At 37.3% G+C, this 9,664-nt stretch overlaps 1 protein-coding gene across 1 annotated transcript in view; it reads right to left on the reverse strand.

The window, feature by feature from the left end:
• C9H1orf141 (chromosome 9 C1orf141 homolog) overlaps positions 1–2,494 on the reverse strand; it is a 34,365-nt gene extending 31,871 nt beyond the window's left edge. The window contains exon 1 of the mRNA XM_033115153.1: positions 2,388–2,494. The gene's annotated coding sequence lies outside the window, so the exon portion shown is untranslated. The remainder of the gene's footprint in view (positions 1–2,387) is intronic.
• Between the last annotated feature and the right edge of the window lie 7,170 nt (positions 2,495–9,664).

The raw sequence follows: 9,664 nt of genomic DNA on the forward strand, positions 1-9,664 counted from the left end.
TCTGTGCTCAAATGATAGTCTACGTATACTGCTATCCTAGTATTTATCACACTCTTATAGCATTTGACATATTTGTTTTATTTCCCTTCTATACTATGTGCTTCTTGAAGGCAGGGACCATGTCTAATTCATCTTTGTACCTCTGATACCTAACAACCGAAATGAATTAGTTAACCATCAGCAAGAACGGAAATGGACAACTGTACATGCTTTGATTGCTTTTAGCCTGCATTTACATTCATGAGAATACACAAATCTATGATAATGTTCTGTTGTGATCCTTCTGGATCAAGCCACAGAACTAAAAAAATATTGCTTTCTCTCCCATTTTTAAACTTAGAATGGCAGCATAGTGTACTGGTTAAAAACATGGACTCTGAAGTCAGGCTACCTGGGTTTGAATCCTTGGCTCTTCTACTTACCAGCTGTGTGGCAGTAGTTTACTTGCTGCATCTCCCTGTGTTACCCTATCTGTGAAATGGGAATAATAAAAGTACGTACTTCATAGGATTGTTATAAGGTTTAATTGAGAGAATGTAAATGACATATAAATGTTTGGTAAATAAAAGAAGTAAATATACTCATAAGTAATGGTATACTACCACTTAGGGATAAGTTGTATGGGATTATCTACAAATACTGCAAAGTGCATGTTCTCTGTATGTATATCATTTTGTTTTTTCTGCTATACTTGTCACCATGCAATCACCAATGGTGTCCATATGTCTGATGGCCTACTTGCTACCTTCACAGTATATTTCTTCAATTACTCTAAATCCTTAGGACTTGGGAAACAATGAGAATTTATTCAGCAAGTTAGAATTTTCTATTTTAATACAGCAATTCAGCATCTTCTATGCCATGTCCTTTGATTATCTTGCTTCTTCCCTTCTCTAATTTTCTCATAGTGTTACTTCTTAATTTTCTATTTAATTCATATTCTTCGTTCAGTTAACAGAAACTAAAACTCATTGTCCTATAAAGCTCAAGTGTAGGCCTCCTATTTAGAGAGACCACCCTGATAAGCATTACTATGTCTCCATACTGGAAACTCATCATAAAAGCAAACAAACAAAGAAAAACCCCACAAAATTAGTTTGGTCTCAAGTACATAGATCTAATCATCCCCATTTCAATTGATATATTAATCTGGGTGGGAGAGACGATTTCAATTCTTAAATATGTAGCGATATAGCCAAAGCATTCTTATGTGTACTTACAGTTGTGAGGAAGTGCTGTCTTTTGGAATGTAGGGTTCTTATGTGGTCAGAGAAGACTAACTCATAGAACCTGGAGGTTAGAATGAGTCAACAGTCTTTCACCTAATTCCACGAACAGGGAGGCAACATTGACTCTAATTGGACAAGACCTTTCCCGTCCTTACTTTCATTTCCATTGCCATGGTCTTCCTTCAGACCTTCAAGTTTTCACTTTTTCTCTCTTGAGTTATTGTACTATACTCCCTAATTTTCCTACCCCTAACTTTCTTCCTTATCCCTCAAATACTGATCCTTCAATGCCATCAGAGCTGTGTTCCTTAAACACAACACTGATCAAATCCAGCTCCAGGCCACAAACCGCCCCATCAAATGCAGAACAACGCGTAAACTCTTCATGTGACATACAAGACGTTTTAAGAAAAGACAGTCTAGAATCTGGCTCAGTCCACCCTTCCAGTTAGTCTCTCACGATGTCGTCTTCTGCCATACTACACTACTCCCAGGCTCTGGACACATCCTGCCCTTTCCTCAAGCATGTCCTTCCCTCATGCTTTTCCTTCCACTTGAAATGTTTTCTCCTTAAGTCTTCTGGTCAAAAGCCTACTCTATCAAATACTAGTGTAAAGGCTCTTCTGTGAAATTTTCCTTGACATCCTCTCATTCCTTGTCTTGGTGACAGTCTCTTTTTCTTGTGTGTGCCTATTGTACTTTGTCCCTCACTATAGAACTTGGCACATTGTGCTACAGAGAGTCCCTCTTTGACAAATTTCTTTCTCACTGTGTTGAAAGCTCATGTAAAGCAAGAATTGACTTATCCACCTCTGAATCTCAGCACCAGCCAAAGGGTTTTACACCTAACTGGGAGCTGCAAATTGCAATTTAATTTGGAGATGTCTCTGATTATAACATTTTAAGGGAGTGATCCCGGCTTATCTATAATAGATGGCATTAATTCGTGATGGTTTATTGGAGGATGAAACATGAAATTGAGTGAATTATTATAAAATGTGGTTCTTGCCAAATCTAAATTCAGTAAAAGTATTTTCAAAGGAAACTTGGATTTATGTTCTTAATTACTGGCTCAGTAATGACAGCTTTTTGAAAGAGAACACAATGAAATAGAGAACTTGCCAACGAGGGCAGAATAAAATTCCCAGTCACGCTCACCATAAATCTCCCATAGGCCTCTCACTGCAAAGACTTGGCTACATCAACGAACAATTTCAAGGTTGCAGGGCCAATGTTCCGAGCACATCAGAAGGCTGAGTCATTACTAAAAATAACAATATCAAATAAAAAGTTACTTTTAAGAGCAGAGCACTACTTCATTTTAACAAAAAAATGAAAAAAATTAAAGCAAACAAATACCTAATGCTGCCAACATAATAGGCTCTGCTAAGAAGTCTTCTTCAGCAAGTTCAAAAGGTCTCCTTTTAAAGCCTCAGGAAAAATTCAGGAAAACTAAAAGAGGCTCTAAATTCACAAACTAAAGAGCAGGACAGAGCAATTATCTAGAAAATGGAAGCTTACATTAAAACTTAGTTCCATTATCTGGCTTTATCAGTTCAAATGTTTACTTCTTGAAGGCAAGGCCTTTTACACTTTTATCTTACATAGTCTGCAGACTACCAAACACTGTATTGAGTACATAGTTAGCACTCACTGTTGAATGATTACTTTTTACTCAATAATGAGATAATTGGCTGATTTTCTTCACCTCACATTCCAAGTACAGACACAGAAAATTCTTTTTCTTTATGTCTATAATCTTGACAAATGGACCATATTATTGTGTGCCCCCAAAATTCGTATATGGAAGCCGTAACACCCAGTACCTCAGAATGTGTCTATATTTGGAGGTAGGGCCTTTATTTTAAGGAGATAGTTAAGTTAAATGGCGATTAGAGTGACCTTAATCCAATATGACTGGATAAGAAGAGATTAGGACACAGACAACAGGCACAGAGGAAAGACCACGTGAGGACACAGTGAGAAGGTGGTCATCTGCAAGCCTAAGAGAGAGGCCTAAGAAGAAACCAACCTTACAGACTTCTCGATTGTGAACTTTGAGCCTCCAGAACTGTGAAGAATAACTTTCTGCTGTTTAAACTATCCAGTCTGTGTTTTTTTGTTGTTGTTGTTGTTATTATGGCAGCCCTAGCAAACCAATACAGCCCACAAATAATGAGAACTAATTTAAACACTCATTATTAGAAGATTTAACTATTAAACTTGGTGCATGGGCTTAGAGCCACACCATAAATTTTCTTCCCTCCTTTTGTTATGAGAGAGGGAGAGAAAATGTACTCTTTGTTTTGAAACTTTTACTAAAATTTGCTTGTCACAAACATGAGGTTGGATGTGAAGCTTCTAAGGAAAAACATCAAGGATGTTTTAAAAGTATGTTGTATATACTTTGGGGAATATAACTGTAAGCAACCACTCAGGTAACAATTGGAAGATCCCATTGGCAAGCTTGAAATCAAGTCACGCTACAATTATTTCAGGAGTGATCAACTCCCACTGGCCCATTCCAGATTCATTCTGTCCTGGCAAGTTTGAATGCACCAATTATGCAGCCTCCAGCTAGCTTCCACCTCGTACCCTGCCCCCCAGTTCACCATCGCCTTGACTACTCCACCAGGGGACCCGCCGAGCATGCGTGGGGGTGCATGAAAAATAAGGTGCCCAACTCAAACACTTTATGCCTATGGTCTTTTACTGGGAAGCCAAAATTGGGGGCAAAATTGAGGACGTACCTTTATACTAGTAAGTATAGAAGAGGCGAAGGTTTTTCAAGGGACCTGGAAGAGCCCCTGAGACCTGTCTCCCACCTCCTTCTCACACTACGCCTCCCCAAACCTAAATGACTTTCTTTTCTCTTCTAGTTTTAGCAGTTGTTTTTCCTCCTCCTTAATCCCCTTACAACGTGTCCTGTGTCCATAGAAAGAGCTTTACCCACCTTCAAAAGGTCTTGAGAGCAGGGTTCTTTCTCCTCGGAGGGGTTTTGCCCACATACTTTCGTCACTAACAGCCAAAATGATTCAGCAAATACTTATGGATACACACACTATTATTCTGAAAGAGTGGAAGGAGAGAGAGGTTAAGGAAGGAGAATATGAAGTGAAAAAAACTGGGGAGCACTGCCTTTGCTTCTCTTTATTTTCTTCCTTTTGTACTTTCCTGGAAAAGCAGAATTTCAAAAAGAAGCTTAAAACTTCCACGCAGCTTGCAGTTCTGAATGGACATCGACAGCCCATATTTGAATATTTTATGAAAGATTACTTTCATAACTTATGACATAAAAAAATATCCATTCTTAGTCCTAAGGCCAAGAAACTGCCCATGTGATTAGTAAGATCACCCTTGTATTTTTCCAGTTGTATAGCAGGTTTACACACACACACACACACACACACACACACACACACACAATTCATACACACATCACAAATCATATTCTAAAAATGACTGACTTGAAAACATTCCCAATTTGATCAAGAGTGGTTGGGCATTTCTACAACATTGATTAATTTTTAATCAAGAGTTACGTTGTTATGTTGGTAGCATTTCAGCAATGCACCTTATCTAGTGCAAATCAAAGTAGAACTAAAAGCTTAAAAAAAACAGAATTAATCATCATAACGCAACTCCATGCTAGTGGCAATGGCAGAAAGTTTGCAAGAAAAGAGTGGTTGTAGCTATGTAGTAATTAAAATTTAGCTAGAAATTGCCATTCATAGTCAATGCATGAAAACATTGTGAGGACTTTTAAGAACTTTAATAACATAATGTGTGGCCCAATATTTGGATTTTAGCAATTTGAACTCTGAGGCTGCTTACAGAGTATGATGCTGCTCCTTGGACTTGGAAACTGCCCATAGAATGGTCTCTATGTGCTGTTGGATTCCTGTTGACAAGTAACCCAAAAGCTGCTGTTCTACGAGCTTGAACTGGAACTAGGACGTTGACAGATTCCTAATCATATGCTACCCCTTGTTCTTGTATCACAGCCCCACTTGCTGACCACGGAGTCAGCCAACCTCTGAAAAGTCCAGTTGTCCCCACCGATCAGAAAACAAATAATGTAAGTTTGTGGTCTTGTTTCCCCCTAGCAATCCATCTTGTTGATCATCAGCTCCCTGCAATTTTTGCCTTTATAAACCTAGCCTTATTCCCTCCATTTTGGAACAAGTCCTCTGTTCGTACTGAGGGCTATGTCCCTGATTGACAAATCATATATAAGTAAAACTCACTTTTAATTTCTTTTGGAATTTTTGTTAACAACTGGAATCAATTTATTTCACATATTTAAAATATAAGAAATATAATAATAAAAGGATAAGATAATTTAATTCTATCGTATTTTTTGAAACATGTCCTTTCAAGAACAGTGATTTACATGGAGTTGGTAACTAGAATCTAGTTGATAGCCCTTATTTGCCTAATATTATAATGCCTTCAACTCATAAGTTTGCACAAAGGCAAAATTAGCTTCTAAAAGGAGAATTGAGTCCAGAAATGTTAGCCTCATGCCAGTTTTTTAGTCAGTAAAATTTATAAAGCACAAATCATATAAAATTCTTAGAATATTATCATTATCTCAGTTAATACTTATGGAACACATACTATATGTCAGGTATAGACAAGAAATTTTTTTTTTCTTTTTAATGGCAGGAGGCCTGGATATTTATCCAATGACTTTCTCTCTCTCTCTCTCTCTCTCTCTCTCTCTCTCTCTCTCTCTCTCTCTCTCTCTCTCTCTCTCCCCTTCCCTCCCTCCCTCCCTCCCTTTCTTTCATTCTTTCTTTCTTTTTAAATTTTTATTGGGGAATATTGGGGAACAGTGTGTTTCTCCAGGATCCATCAGCTCCAAGTCGTTGTCCTTCAATCTAGTTGTGGAGGGAGCAGCTTGGCTCCAAGTCCAGTTGCCGTTTTCAGTCTAGTTGCAGGGGGCGCAGCCCACCATCCCATGCAAGAATTGAACCGGCAACCTTGTTGAGAGCTCGTGCTCTAACCAACTGAGCCATCCGGCCACCCAAGAAATTTTTAATAACATATCTCACTTCATCCTTCATTAATTCTTAATCTTTAAATAGTATCTACAAAAAGGTATTATCTTCAGTTTTAGAAATGATCAAACAAAAAATTATGTGATTTGTCCAACATCATACAATCAGTATTAGGCAAAGTATTTTATACAAAATATTACACAAAGTATTTTCTCTTTAATTAAAAAAAGTTTGGTAAAATATATATCAAAAACAATTAAAATGGATTCTTTCCTAACTATTTTCATTGCTTTCAGTTATATTCAACAGGTATTTACTGAATGAGTTCATGAACCTCTTATAGATGAATATTGGGTAAACGAACCTAATGAATGTTTTATTTTAAAAAGTATACAACTTCTTAAAATATAAACTGTATGATATAAGAAAGCAAAGAAAGTAATATTTGGTACTGTACAGAATTTTGGGTACTGTAAGGAGTCTGGCCAACAACAAAGATACTCATAGAGGGCACATACCCCAGGACCACCCTTACTTCTGATAACAAGTTCGAACTCTCAGGTTCAATAATTAGCTAGAAGGACTCACAGAAGTCACTGAAAGCTATTATGCATAGGATTATGGTTTACTGCAGGGAAAAGACACAGATCAAAATTCTCTTACTTTTGTAAACTTCCTACCACTTGGTGGCAGTATACCAAAGATTAAGAGGTTGAAGCTTTTTTAGGTTTAATAATAATAATGACTTGAAATGACACCAAATATTTCATGATAATGGCTGCAAAACAACTTCTCCAAAATGTGCCCCTTTCCAGTTAGAGATTAAGCTACTGTTACTATAATGTAAGGTTTTAGAAAGATTCTTTCTCTAATGTTTTCCTTGTCCTACAACCCCTGCCCGTCTTTACATCTATTATAGGTTCATGAAATTACTATTATAGTGCAGTGAAACTATTGAGTTAATATTTAAGCCACTTTCTTACTTTGTATGTTTCCTTACTTTTTGCTGCTACTGAGGCCTGATTTGTCTCTTTACATTGGCATTCCTTACAGAAACAGGAAGATCTTTCTTTTTAGTAAGAGAGGTTTTGTTTTCCTAATAAAATGCTGACAAAAAATTATGATAAATACTGATAACTATAACCATTCTTATGTATTCACTTTTGTATTATATAGATATAATAGATATCCATGTTTCTAAACATTTCCTCTTATGCTACTTATAGTGATTTACTTAAAATCCTATTGATTAAATTTAAAGGTTGTATCAAATACCATTATCTCTGAGCTAAATGTAAAATTAAACATTAATAAATTGTTATTAATTCTAAGAGGAATGATATTCTCTCAAACTCCCCTTTTATTTCCTTTTGGCTTTCTCCTACTGATTTGATTGTCCCCATGTGGTCTTTTCTTTCTCCTTGTACTTCTTAAATGTCGGTGTTATCCAGGGTTCTGCCTTCAAACTTGCATTTTCCCTCAAGCTGCGCACTTCCCCTAGGCAATTTCATTCACAGCCCCATTTCCCTCTGACGCTCCAGTTTCATCTTGTGATTGCCTAATAAACATCTCCACTGGAGGTACTTACTACTGGCATTGCAAATTCAACATGTTCTCAAGTTAATTTATATCCCTTCTCAAATGTGTTCCATCCCACCCCTATTATTCTTTTCACCTGGTCCTTGAGCAAGAAATATTGGAATCATTTTAATTTGAATAGTACCACCACCACCACCACCACCACCACCACCACTACTACTACTAGTACTACTAGTACTACTTCTACTACTATTTTTAATTGAATGCTGACCTTGTCCCAGGAACTAACTCTTTTGTGTGTATTACCTTATTTAATACTCAAAATGAAATTATGAGGTAAATACTATTGTTAATACCATTTTACAAACGAGTAAGCGGAGACTAGTCCACAGCTACATGGCTACTAAGTAGAGGACCTGAGATTTAAACTCAGGCAGTATACAGAGGGTGCCAAAAAAGTGTACACATTTTAAGAAAGGAAAAATCTATTAAAATCATAATACTCAATATATAACGATAACAAAAAATGAATACAAGTCACGTTTGACTTCTTCAATTACAAGAGGTGCTCAAAGTGGTTACCATCAGCGTTCAGACACTTCTGATTATGGCAAACTATTGCTTGAGCAACATCGACCAAAGTGTCCACTTGTATACACATTTTTTTGGCACCCCTGGTATTTTAAGAGCCCATAATGCTAATCTACACTGCTAATGATAATAGTACCACATATCTATATGTTTCTAAACATTTTCTCACCTCCCTTGGAATTAGCTTGGGACTGTCTACCTACTTTTGGCCAATGGGAATGAAAGTGATATATGGCTCTTCCAGAACAAGGCACTTAAGAAATGGTGTTCCTCTCAATCTTTTTTTTTCCCCCCTCAGTTGTGGCAAACTTAGAGGTCATGAATTCCAGAAGATGGCAGAGCTACAAGTTGGAGGAGACATTGCCCAAGGAAGAAAAATGTCTTTGTATTAAGCTCTGGAGACTAGAGGGTTTGTTGTTATCACAGCATATCTTAGCCTATTCTGACTGATAACAAGCAACCTGCCCAAAACTTCCTCCTTCTCCTTCACTGTCCTTATCCAATCAATCACCAAATCTTCTCATTCCTCCTTAACTCTTCTCCTCTGTCCTTCCCACAGAGTCTTAGGTTAAGCCCTCATTATTTCTCTAATTGGGATGGTTACCAAAGCCTTCTAAACAACTGATCTTACTTCCATCTTCAATCCATACTACACAGTGCTGCTAAAGTAACCCTTCTAAAATACTACTATATGAATGCCCTGTTCTTACTTAAATTTTTTAAATGGCTTCCATTCTCCACTAGTTAATGTCCAATCTCTTCAGCATGGGCTAAAAGGTCCTTGACAAGCTTGGTAACACCCACCTCACTGGCTACTCCCCTCAGGTTCCTAAACACCCCTATTCTGCTTTCTAGTATGCTGCTCCTTCCGGGAATGCCTTTCCTACGCATCTTTGGAAACTCAACTTAGTTGTTGCCTTTGAGGAAAAAAATCTTCCCTGACATTTTATTCCATCTCTTTTCTGTGCTCTCATGGCGCTTGCCCCTCTCTTTTCTAGCCCTTATACCACTGCGCTGTAGCTCTTGTTCCCATGTCTGTGTTCATTTCACGGTGTCATATTTATATTAATATCTTTACTACCATGCATCGTGTTTAGCACGTTAGATAATTAAATATTTGTTGAATGAATTAATGAATACAGGAATGAATGAGTATTAAGTTATAATGTGTTTCCTAGGTAAGCTATAGGGAAAACAGGGTCATGAAAATAGACACAAAACTGCATTCTTTGGCTGTGGTAGCTAGTTTGTAAAGATGGCCCAAATGAACCAGGCTTCCCAGTATTCACACTCTTCTGTAAA

The sequence above is a fragment of the Rhinolophus ferrumequinum genome, chromosome 9, assembly GCF_004115265.2.
Source record: "Rhinolophus ferrumequinum isolate MPI-CBG mRhiFer1 chromosome 9, mRhiFer1_v1.p, whole genome shotgun sequence".
In the NCBI taxonomy this organism is placed as follows: Eukaryota; Metazoa; Chordata; class Mammalia; order Chiroptera; family Rhinolophidae; genus Rhinolophus; species Rhinolophus ferrumequinum.